This window comes from Rhinolophus hipposideros, assembly GCF_964194185.1.
Source record: "Rhinolophus hipposideros genome assembly, chromosome: 3".
NCBI lineage: Eukaryota > Metazoa > Chordata > Mammalia > Chiroptera > Rhinolophidae > Rhinolophus > Rhinolophus hipposideros.
The window spans coordinates 10,912,987-10,924,987 of NC_138049.1; the positions used below are offsets into that span (position 1 = coordinate 10,912,987).

Below are 12,001 nucleotides of genomic sequence, written 5' to 3' on the forward strand. Positions count from 1 at the left end.
GGAAGAAAAGAATAGTTTAAATCCACCCATTAAAAAGATTTATAAATACAGAGGGTGCCAAAAAAATGTATACACATTTTAAGAAAGGAAAAAACTATTAAAATTGTAATGGTATATATCAATAACAAAAGATGAGTACAAGTCATGTGTATACATTAATTTGGCACCTCTGGTATATATTAGAAACGTTAAGTATTCAGAAAATGGTCATATTAAATAAATGTTAATTAAGCGCCCGCCATGTAACCGGCACATGACCCAGGGCAAGTGTCGAAAGAGGAGAGGAAAGTTGTGGAGAGAAATCAAAGTCACTGGCATGATTATCCCTAATTTCTAGTTAGTGAACATTTACAAAATCCTTACCTTAGGGTAGCACTTGTTTCACTGCAGGTACAAGATTCTCAAAAACCCGAACAATTAAGCCAGTGTATTTTGCTGTGAGGATGTGCGATCCTTTTTAGTTGGGACCAGAATCGTTCCCTGACCCAGATGCACACAGCCTGCTGCAAAACCGGTTATTCCGAACAGTTCCGAAAGAGGGACATCGAATCTTAAAAATACTGAACAGAAAAACCACATCATTATTTGTGGATACTAAACATAATTTAACACTTTCTTTTTTAAGAAGAGGAAAATGTTATCATTTACTTTGTAGCTCAGCTGTGTTTTAATCTGGCAGTACTTACTGCCTTTGAGAAATACAGTGGTTCCTGAAATGGCTTTTTTATGTTTTGGAATTAATCTTTGAATGATGTGTTAAAGTGTCTCTATCATGCATCATATATATTTCACAAAAGGCAGTACGGCCTCTGAATCCAAAACACTTGGGTCAAATCTTGGCTTTCCAGAATCTCTCTGTGCCTCAGTCTTTTCCTCTGGAAAATGGGGAGGATTATAATACCTATATCATGCAGTTAAATACTTCAGTGCCTTTTAAGGACTTAAAACAATATCTGCCCCCGTAGTCAATAAATTATAATTGACATCTATTTTTATTTATTTTATGTCATATGGCAAATGTCATGGTATTTATTTTCTATCATATGACAATTTCTTTTTTCTCTTCCTTAGGCTGATTTAGTCATCATGTTTTCACAGTAGGATATTTAGGTAATAAATCACCCAGGGCCACACAGGTCTCAGCAGCACATTGGCAGTGTCCGCATCATCCCCGACTCCTCCCACTTCTCTCCAGCTTGTACCCTTTCCCCTCTTCCACAATCCTCTGGTGAAATCCTCCCGTGTGCTTGGAAGTGGGGAAAATGCTACCTCTGTAGACACAACACACCATTAACTATCAGCTGCACTCTTCACCCACTCCCTTTCCTGGGAGAGAGAGAGAGAGAGAATGAGAGATTGCAGGCTCACCAAAGAGGTCAACGCCTGGCTTTTGGGAAATATCTGAAGTCATACTAATCCATGCCTTTATTAAAAATACAAACTTTCCAGAGTTCTAACATTGATTTTCTAAGAAATTAAATTCTGGGCTCTCTGAATTCCATTATTCTATTTTTGTTCATAGTCTTAAAGTGTGGATTTTACAGTTTTAGGAGAGGCTCTCCCTGAGGCTTTGAATTCTTAAGAGTCAGACATACTGGAAGGATCCGACTGCCTAGGCTTTTCCTGCCATCACAGTTCATTTCTTTTCGTACTGAGACCAAAACAGAGCAGAAGTTTAAAGTTTCTAGAACAAAATGAAGCACATGTTTATCGTTTCATAATAGCTGTTTTCAAGTTTGGGTTTTAGGCTCTAGCCAAATCATTAAATTACTGCCTTCCCAGCCCATTTTCAGCTTAGCGATTCTTTAAAAGTGAAATTGCTGTTAACCTTCCCTAAGAATCCCAAGTATCCGTTTCATTTTTACTTTGGTTGAGGAACCTTTATGTGTTGATCAGTCTATGCTCAGCTTCCCAATTACAACCCTTTTTCTCATTAGCCAGTACATTTTATAAATTTCAGTGTAATTCAGACTTGCAGACAGCTTGCTCATCTTAATTAACGAGTACTGGCAGTGATAAATTACAGAGAGCCCCATCAGCGGAAACAATATGACACTGCATTCAGTTAGCATAGCGCTCGCTTACTGTTCAATATTGGACTGTAAATGCTTTCTTCTGCCTGGAGAATTTATGCAGAAAGAATCTGTTCTCCAAAATGAAGGTCACTGTTTTGTTTTTTTTTTGTTTTTTGTTTTGTAAAAATACACTGGCATCTTAGCTATAGTGCTATGAAATCTTTTTTCCTCTCCAGCCACAGGCATGATACAGTTTGTGGCCTGTTCTCTCAAATTTCTGCTGCGTAGAAAATAAAGGCATACTTTCAGGGGTGGTGGTGGTAGAAAAATACCATGAAAGGAAGCAGAAGCAAAGGGGTCGTGTTTAGCAACTTCATTCTAAGGAGAGAACTTTATCCTGGTTCCAAAACACTGCATACAGAACAGAACTGGTGAATGTTAAATTTGTGAACTGTTTGCCCACAGAAAGTCTGGAGTGGATGTAATCATTAAAAAGTAAAGTCAGTTTTCCAGACAAGAGTATTTATATCGAAAGTAATACTTAAAAACAGATTTACAACCTGAAATTCAAACTACGTTGCATTTGAAGAGTTCTATTTAGGTCTCTAAGCATTATGGAAGCGTCTCCTTTTCGTACCTTTTGTCCGCAGCCTTCAGTGTCTTCAGTCCCTTCTGTCACTTACCTTCACATGAACCCCAGTGCGATGAACAGACACCACACACATGAGGCTCATTTCACAGCTTCTGGATATTAGTGGTGCAGCTCCAGCAAGTTAACGCGCAAATAGCAAGGAAAGAGCAACATAGAAATCTGAGAGGTAAAAACTGCTGATGGTGCTAGAAGATAAATACCAGGTTCTCCATCTCACTTTTTGAGCTGTGAGAGAATTAAGAAAGTAGAGGCGGGGAAGGGAAGGCTCGTCGAAACCTGAAAGCCGAAAGTGCTTTTCTGCCACTGTACAAAGAGGAGGAATTATTTGGGTGCTTACAAAAAAAGGCTTTCTTTTATTTAATCTTACGTTTTAATCCATAGCTATAATTTGTTTTTGAATTTTTATCTGTGTTGGAAGATACAGTTTTTTCTTTCATGTCCCCAATTATATTAAAGAATATAGTCTGAAATATTTTTAACTAGATTGTACTTTGCAAATGATAGTTGAGACTATCTTTTTATTCTGGTGCTTGTGACTTGTCTGAAATCAAGATTCACAAAATTGGTGACTTTTAAAATAAATATTTAAAAGACTTTTAAATATATATATACATATATATATATATATATATATATATGTGTGTGTGTGTGTGTATGTATGGAAAAAAACAGCAACAATTGTTGACTAGACTCTTGTTCAGTAAACCTACAAGTATTTGGGGGGGGGGGCCAAGGGGTGTCCTGAATTTTCTTCCTCTATTCCTTCCAATTGAGAGAGATTTCTGGAGTATAACTTATATTAGAGCTTTTAGAAACATTTATAAAGAAATTGCATCAAAATGATGTAATGAAACATTTTAGATGAAACAGTGAACTCAAATATTGAGGTTCTAGATCATGAAGAATGGTACATACCTCACCTCCATCTATTTCGGGTTCTCATTTTTTTCTTCCTCCGTAATTTCAGTCCTACAAGCTATAAATTCATAGCCACTATAAAGGAAGATAATTTTATGATTATATTTAAAAAATTTTAAAACTGCTAGTCTCCATGTTAGATGTTAACCATTTCTTTAAAAGCAATTACAATAAAGTGCATGTTTCCATTATTTGGATTTTTCTAGATTTTTGTTTGCTGGGATTATTTATTTATTTATGGTTTGTTTTAATTTTTTCTAATTCTGGCATTAGCAAGATATTGTTAGAAATCTAATGCCTGTGGATTTGTTTTTTAGCCACAGTATTGTAATTTTGATGTATAAAGTTTCTTTTATTTCATGGAAATATATAGACAATCCTTGTATAAATACTGGATGAGGTAGAATTGAATTTCAGGCTCTAACAGGAGCAGCATTGTTATTTCTGCTGGATCAGGAGTCCCCCAAGTACCCTTAGTGGCTTGGCTTGTTTTGTCCCTTGTCACGGTTATCTGTGCCGACACACCTGTGCTGAGGCTGGCTGATGGCAGGTGGAGGGACAAGCCAGCCCTAACCCTGACCTCAGCAGAATGCAACTCGCGGAGGATGAATGGGTTAAGCGTGCTTTAACATCATTACTATTTTCAAAACTTTGTTTTCATTCTTCTGCCTCGATGAGAATACTTACCCTATAAAATATTAGCTGCCTGTTTTGAAAAGGTAAACTTCTGAAATGCAAATAACTTTTATTAACTGCAGACTTTTAATTCAGGCAGAATTTCTTATATAAAAAAAGGAGCTGAAAAGGAGAGGTGTATAGAGAAATGTAATTTATCAACATTATTATATATTTCCAATATGGACATTAAAGTGAATTAAGTCTTCCCTAGATAAGCCTTATCTTAGTTTATCTTTACCTCAGTTTTTCTCTTCCTGGGCTCTCTCCCAAGTTGTATGATATATCCAACTTCTGGCATGACATCACGGATAACACACCTTAGACCTGTCGGGCAAAACAGAGGTGACCTTCCCCACATCAAGTCTACCCATTTCCCCCATGCCCAGCAGTGGCAACCTCATCCTTCCATTTGGCAGGCCCTGGATCTTACAAACATCCTTGATTCCCTACCCAACATCCATTCAGTCAACAAATCGAGTTGTTTCCAAACTTCAAAATAGATCAAGAATCCTACCACCTCTGACTGTCTGGCTTAAGGCCTCTAGAATGTAAACCTCACGAGGGCAAATATTTCCGTTTGTTTTGTTGATCGCTTCTCCTGTGCCAGGTAGGTGCCTGGCTCACAGGAGGGGTACAGTCAATATTTGTTGAAAGATTCAGAAACTGATTTTGAGTACATAAAATAGCATTAAGCCATACATTACCTTTGCATAATTTTATCCTTTCCAAAAGAGATTCATTTTAAGTAATTTTGCAACTCTTAAGTTTGTAACCTTGATATTGTAATATCTACTACAATTTATAAGCTGGTTCCCATATGCTAGAGACTATTGCAGGCATGATGGCATTTAACACTCAAGACAAGTCTGTGAGATAACAGGAATCCTTATTTTATAGATGAGAAAACTAAGCTCCAGAGAAGTTAGGTAACTTGACTAAGGTCGTAAAATGAGTAAGTAGCCGGTGTGGGAGTCAGGCCCAGAATAAGCCCTGCCTCCACTTAGAATGGATTTCTAAGTCTCATTCTAATGAGTTATTTCTTTCTGTGGTCGTCTAGATTAAGCAGTGGAGACAAATTAACCCTGATACCTCTGTATCTTTAGACATAAACATTTTTCTTTTCACTCATGCAAAGTGACTGCAGAATAGCTGGCCCGTGACTCAGCAGGTCATCTATTTTCTTCTTTAAGATGTTTTTACTCATCTGTTTTTAAGAAAAAATTTTGTGTGATTGCCTTAGTGTTTGTTTTTCTTAGTGAAGATAATCTGGATATTCAGACAGGCTTTTCTTTTTCTGAAAGAATCAGTAATTTAACTGAATATTTGAGAAATAATAATAGCATATCTTTGTATGAGGTGGTTTTCCAGAACTGTGTTTCTCACCCCTGCCCACACATGAGCAGCATCTAGCTTTGGAAAGGCCGGAGGCCCCGGACCCAGCCCAGTGGCTCTTATTTCAGTGTGTCTGAGATGATACCCAGTCGTTGTATGTTTAAAACACTGCTCACTTAATTCCAATGAAAAGTTGGGGTTCTGATTTTATTTATTTATTTATTTATTTATTTATTTATTTATTTATTTATTTATTTATTTTTATTATTAGTTTCAGGTGTACAAGACAAGGTAATACTTAGACATTCATCATTTATATCCCTCACACTGTGAACCCCCCTCCCCCCATCCATTATCCCTCCGACCTCACACCCAGCCATCACATTATATATATAAAATTATAGTTGGCATTCATTAATGTTTAGCTTCTGGTGTACAATGCCATGATCAGGCATCCACATTATCTCTGAGGTGGTCTCCCAAATAGGACGCATGTCCATCGGATACCCAACAAAATCTTTACGACATTGTTGAATAAGTTCCCCAAATTAATTTTCAGAAAACCCTGAGGCCATCTTGTGGTTACCAGCTGCTTCCTAATCTCTTCACCTTTCCCCTTATCCCCAACCCCCCCCCCCGCCCCCGCCCATCTAACAACTCTCGGTTTTTTCTTTGTGCCCTCAAAACTGTCTCTGATTAGTTCACATATTCTTTTCTTTAGATTCCGCATATAAGTGAGATCATATGGTACTTGTCTTTCTCTTTCTGACTTATTTCACTTAACGTAATGTTCTCTAGATCCATCCATGTTGCTGCAAATAAGATTTCTTTCTTCTTTATGGCTGTGTAATACTCCATTGTATAAATGTACCACAGCTTCTTAATCCAGTCATCTACCGATGGGCATATCGGTTGTTTCCATATCTTGGCTATTGTGTAAAGTGCTGCAATAAACATAGGAGTGCATACTGATTTTTGAATTGGAGTTTTGGGTTTCTCCGGGTAGATGCCTAGGAGTGGAATTACTGGATCATAGGTTAGTTCCATTTTCAGATTCCTGAGATACCTCCATACTGTTTTCCATAGTGGCTGCACTAATCTGCAATCCCACCAACAGTGCACTAGCGTTCCCTTTTCTCCACATCCCCGCCAGCATTTGTTGTTTGTCGATTTATTGATGATAGCCATTTTGACTGGAGTGAAGTGGTATCTCATTGTGGTTTTTAGTTGCATTTCTCTGATGGTTAGTGAGGTTGAGCATTTCTTCATATGTCTTCTTGCCTTCTGTATGTCCTTTTTAGAAAAATGTCTCCTCAAGTCCTCTGCCCATTTTTTAATTGGGTTGTTTGTTTTTTTGGAGTTGAGTTGAGTAAGTTTTTTATAGATTTGTGATATTAATCCCTTATCAGATATATCATTGGCAAATATCTTTTCCCATTCAGTAGGATCCCTTTTTGTTTTATTGATGGTTTCCTTTGCTGTGAAAAAACTTTTTAGTTTGATGTAATCCCACATGTTTATTTTTTCTCTTACTTCCCTCACGCGAGGGGATATATCAGTGAAAATCTTACTCCAGGTAATGTCCATGTGGGGTTCTGATTTTAAAAACAAATGTCTTTTCTTATTTGCTTGCTGTTCAACCATGAAAATAATGAAAGTTCAGAGTATAAAATACCGTGTTTCCCCGAAAATAAGACCTAGCTGGACAATCAGCTCTAATGGGTCTTTTGGAGCAAAAATTAATATAAGACCCAGAATTATTATATTTATTATATTATATATATAACTTTATATATATTATTATATTATATTACATTACATTACATTATATTATAGTAAAATAAGACCAGATCTTACATTAATTTTTGCTCCAAAAGACACATTAGAGCTGATTGTCCGCCTAGGTCTTATTTTCGGGGAAACACGGTAGTTAACTCTTCTGGTCCCACAAATTTAAAGTGATTGACTTAATCTTAAAAATCATGGTTTTCTTCTGACCCCAGTCTTAGGAAATTAACAGTGATCAGCTTTTAAGTTTTAAATAATACTTGCCACTAGAGTGAAGGCTTTCTTAACTTTTAAAATTGGTCGTTTGTAGATTCGTTGACTAGTGAAAATGAAGGTGAATATTCTTGGGTTTATGCGTGTTCCAAATGTCTGAAAAGGCTATCCTAGTTCAGTGACCTCCACGGTAAGTCAGGCACGTGTCTCTGCATACAGGCTGCACTTCCATTCACTCTAGTATCACCTTATTTGTACATTTTGTTGCTCCTTTTTCTGTCTTCATGAGAAAGGACCTTGAGGATTGCTTTGTAATGTGTTCACCACATTATTTTAGAATATTAAGGCTGTCTCTGGACTGTGGTAACATTCATGGATCAACTGAGTTTTTTCAATCTCATAAATAATCAAATATAAATATAAACAAATATAAATCTCATATAATCTCAAATATAAATCTCATATAATCTCAAATATAAACAAATATAAATTTCATAAATAATCAAATATAAATATAAAGAAATATAAATCCGTATTTGTTGTGGCCTTCCCATTGCATTCTCTTTGCACATTATTTTGAAGAGCGGGACATTTTTTAAAACATTCCGTCATATATTGGTATGAGCTTGTGAGCAGAATGTGTCTGCTTTAGGCCTGGCCCTCCCCTCGCGGCCCTCTCCTCCTCATCCCTTCTTTCTCTGCCTTTGTTCCCTGTGACTGTCCTCCTTCTACTCAGCCAGGTCCCAGCCCGCACTCAAAGGTCGTGGATGGACTTTGTGATCTTGACAGAGAGCTTGCATCAGTTTTCATCATTTCTGATTTATTTTTATACCTCTGTGATACATAAGGAGCACTGGGACGCCCCCCCCCAGACCTCCATGAGTTAAACTAGTAAAATCAACATGTAAAGATGAGATCCAGTAGCTGTAGAATTCACCTTTAAAAACACAGACCGTCTTTCAAATCAGAAACAGGAAACCCAGGACAGCAGGACCACATTTAAAGAAGAAAACTTCGGCGAAAGGAGGGCTGGCCTGGTTGCTGACAGCCCCTGGACTGGGGCATCTGGTGCCCAGTGCTCAGGCCCTGAGGCTTGGTGCCAGCGACCATCCAGCATCAGGGTGTCTATGCTGGCCCCCGTTTCATAATCACGAGGGAGCTTCACTTATAAGGGGTTTTTATAGGAAGGGAATGGACCAGCTAGGCAACTTGAGGAAAGCGTCTCGTCTATTTGACAGTGTTAATATATTTGGCTCACTTTAAATTAGTATACTTCCATCCATGTTCATTTATCAGTCTTTTAATAATATTTTTTATAGCAACAGCACTTGTTGAGTGTCTTGTGCATTTGCTTAGTTAGATCATCCCTAAGGAACTGACTCGTTCTGAGGGGTCAGAGTTCCTGGGGACCTGGAAACCAGCAGCGAGGCCCTGGTGGTTTTCCCTGTGTGCGGCCACCTGGCGGGGCAGCCCTGGGGCTGTGCAACTCCTGGCGCACGCCCAACTGCCGTGAGAGCAGGGCACCTCCAGATGGCGCTGTTTCACAAACACCAAAGTCATGATTTGTGGGGAAGGTCATGGTTACAGAAGTGTTTGCTCCATCATCCTCCGGAAGCTCCAGGTTAAATATAACAGAAAATCCTAATCCAGTGTTAGTTCTTGTCCCTCTTGCTTTTTGTTTAAAACTTGAGTGTTCACCTCCCTGAAATTGTTCGCTTTCCTGGGACCAAGAGACCCTGACTCATGTTGTGGTTGTTGTTATAGGCTTAATTTGCATACACACATATATTTACATACATAATTTACACAGTAAACACCTCTTTCTCTGCAGACTTTCTCATCAAGCTCTCAGCTCTCTGTGATTTTCTTACATGCTTATGCTCTGAGAAGAAACATTGTATGACTGTTTAAAATCGTTTTTTGTTGGTTTTTGTTTTGTTTTGTTTTGTTTTATGATTCCAAAGAGGAAAGAAAAACTATTCAAAGATCTGTAGGAGTAACAAAAAGGTGGGGTGGGACTTCTGCAGAAATTAATATTGGTATAATAACAAACACAAACTGTAAATTTCAGAGCAAGATATGTTGGTACTGTGTGTCAGTCATGATTGAATACATTGGCTTGGAATACCTGGAATGCTTTTAAAGTGTTTTGAATTTTAAGGTTTTACAACTGAAATTCTGTCCTTAAATGGGGCTTGGAACAAGGATTACAGGAAGAATAAATTAATTATAGGAAATCTGATCTACATTCCTATATGTAAATATTTTGTTTTTTTATAAAATGTGTAATTATAAAATCACAGGTTTTAATGACTAGCAACTCTGTTATCCTTATCTGGGGAAGCTGTAACTGGGGGCCTGTGACGTCCTACTGCAGACTGTCATTCGTTTGGTGTCGGTACCTGTACCTGAAGAGTAAGTAGTGGAGGAGGAACCAAGCATTCCACAATGTGCTCACCTAACTGTCATCTCACCTGACACTGAACGTGACTGTCCCCAACTCCTCACCCCTTGTCCCATCAGGGGGTGCCCACAGCCTCAGAACCAGCCAGACCCTGCCCACCCGGTCTGCACAGGTCTGTCCCAGACAGTTGCACCCACTGTGGACCGTTCTTCTCGTGTTGTTCTTGACCGCTTGTTGATGACTCCCTGTAGTCATTCTCTTTTCTCACCATTTCTTCATCTCCCAGTTAGGGTTCTGCCTCACGTGATTAAATTGTAACTCCCTAATCATTTTTCCTCTCCACTGGCTTGTCCATTAAGGCCTTGAATGCCATGGGAGGTGTTAAAGACCCTTTCTTGAATAATGGCCAGTATCTCCGGTGGTAGTTACTTAGCTCTGGCATATTATGATCTCAGAGTCAGGAACCAGGCCATTCGTGCTCCAGGTTTCCCCTTATCATGTCCAATGCAGGATCTGCGTTGGTAATATGTAAGATTTGAGATTGAATAGCTTCTTACCCCTGGTCTCTTCTGAGTCCACACTGTGCTCTGAGCTCATAATCAGTCATGTCTTGGACACACTGGCCTGGAAAATGGAACATCTGCCTCCAGCCTGTTGTAGCCAAGTCTGCAGACATTGAGAAACATCATCACAGCCTGGAACAGCATTGATGTTACAGTGTATTGGAGAGGCAAATACTGAAATTCATTATAAATCCTTTAATTTGAAATTTTAATAAGTCATTTGGGTATACTGATAAACTGAGTTTGGAAAGGGGCTGGCAACATTAAACTAGAATTTTTAAGTGCATGTAGTACCTATGTACCGATTTCTTTTGTAACCAAACCCTTTAATAGACTTCAAGTCAAGGAAAGAACAAAATGGTTATAATTTTAAGTATTCAATTATAAGTACGAAGCTTTTTTGTGTCTGTTGCCATAGTTACCAAACAGCTTTCCTGCGGTTTCAGAGAAAATGGGCTCCGTCATTTAGAGTAATTCTAAGAAGGGCTTCTGTGGGGGCAGGGGTAGAGAAGAGGGTGGTGAAGGTAGCCCAGGAGGTTTCAAGAAGGACACGCTACGTAAGAAAGGAGAGCCTTTCTTATGGTGAGTTTTGCAGGGTTCCCCACTAATAGTAGCTGTACTTGATTGTGAGTGGAAAACATTTTTTAGCTGCGATGTACTGTTAGCCCACTTAACCGGGTATCAGAATTCAAACTTTCAAAGTCTATTGCTACAGTTTATGTGGGGTGCTGCTATATTTGCACAGGGTTTTAAAATTTGATTTAAATAAAGCAAATGTTAGGCATTTCCTGTATTTGCAAACACCAATTGTATCTCAAAGGAATAAAATCAGGCAAATAAAGATGAGGTCAAATTTTAAAATGCAAGAAACCTGGAAGTGACAGTTTCTGTCCTGGAAGGAGAATACATCTATCCCTGTATCTGTCTGTTTGCTCTTAATTGTATTTAAACATTATGTAGAATTTTGATAATATTTCATGGATTTGGGTTAGGTGGGGCTTAAATTTATTTCATATTTTGCTAAAAGATTCTTTCCTCTGGAGACTGGCAGTCTTCTTGGATCACACCTGGTAACTGGAAGAATTCCTTTCAGAACTGAGTCAGGGTAATTTGGAAAAATTGGACTGAAAGGGTTGAAGGAGTCACGGAGGGTGGCAGGGTGAGAGGTAGGGGTAGGAATGCCATAAGCTGAGATGGTGGAAATGGCATGGAGAGTTACAGAGTGACGGGGTGGAGTAAAGTCTAGAGAATGGTCTGGAACATTCCTGACAGTTGGGTTCACTTCTCTGCTCCAAATCAGCAGGAGGAAATGTGGAGTGGACATTTCAGAGTTTACAAGCAGGATTCTGACTGTTAAAGTCATGACAGTGTATTTTGGGCTGCTTCGTCCACTCTCCACTCAGATTATGTCTACTTTTTCCTTCCACAGAAATGCTCT

At 38.5% G+C, this 12,001-nt stretch overlaps 1 protein-coding gene across 6 annotated transcripts in view; it reads left to right on the top strand.

The window, feature by feature from the left end:
* Nucleotides 1-12,001, top strand: part of TFB1M (transcription factor B1, mitochondrial) — a 56,577-nt gene that overhangs the window by 37,367 nt on the left and 7,209 nt on the right. The gene's annotated exons all lie outside the window — the stretch shown is intronic.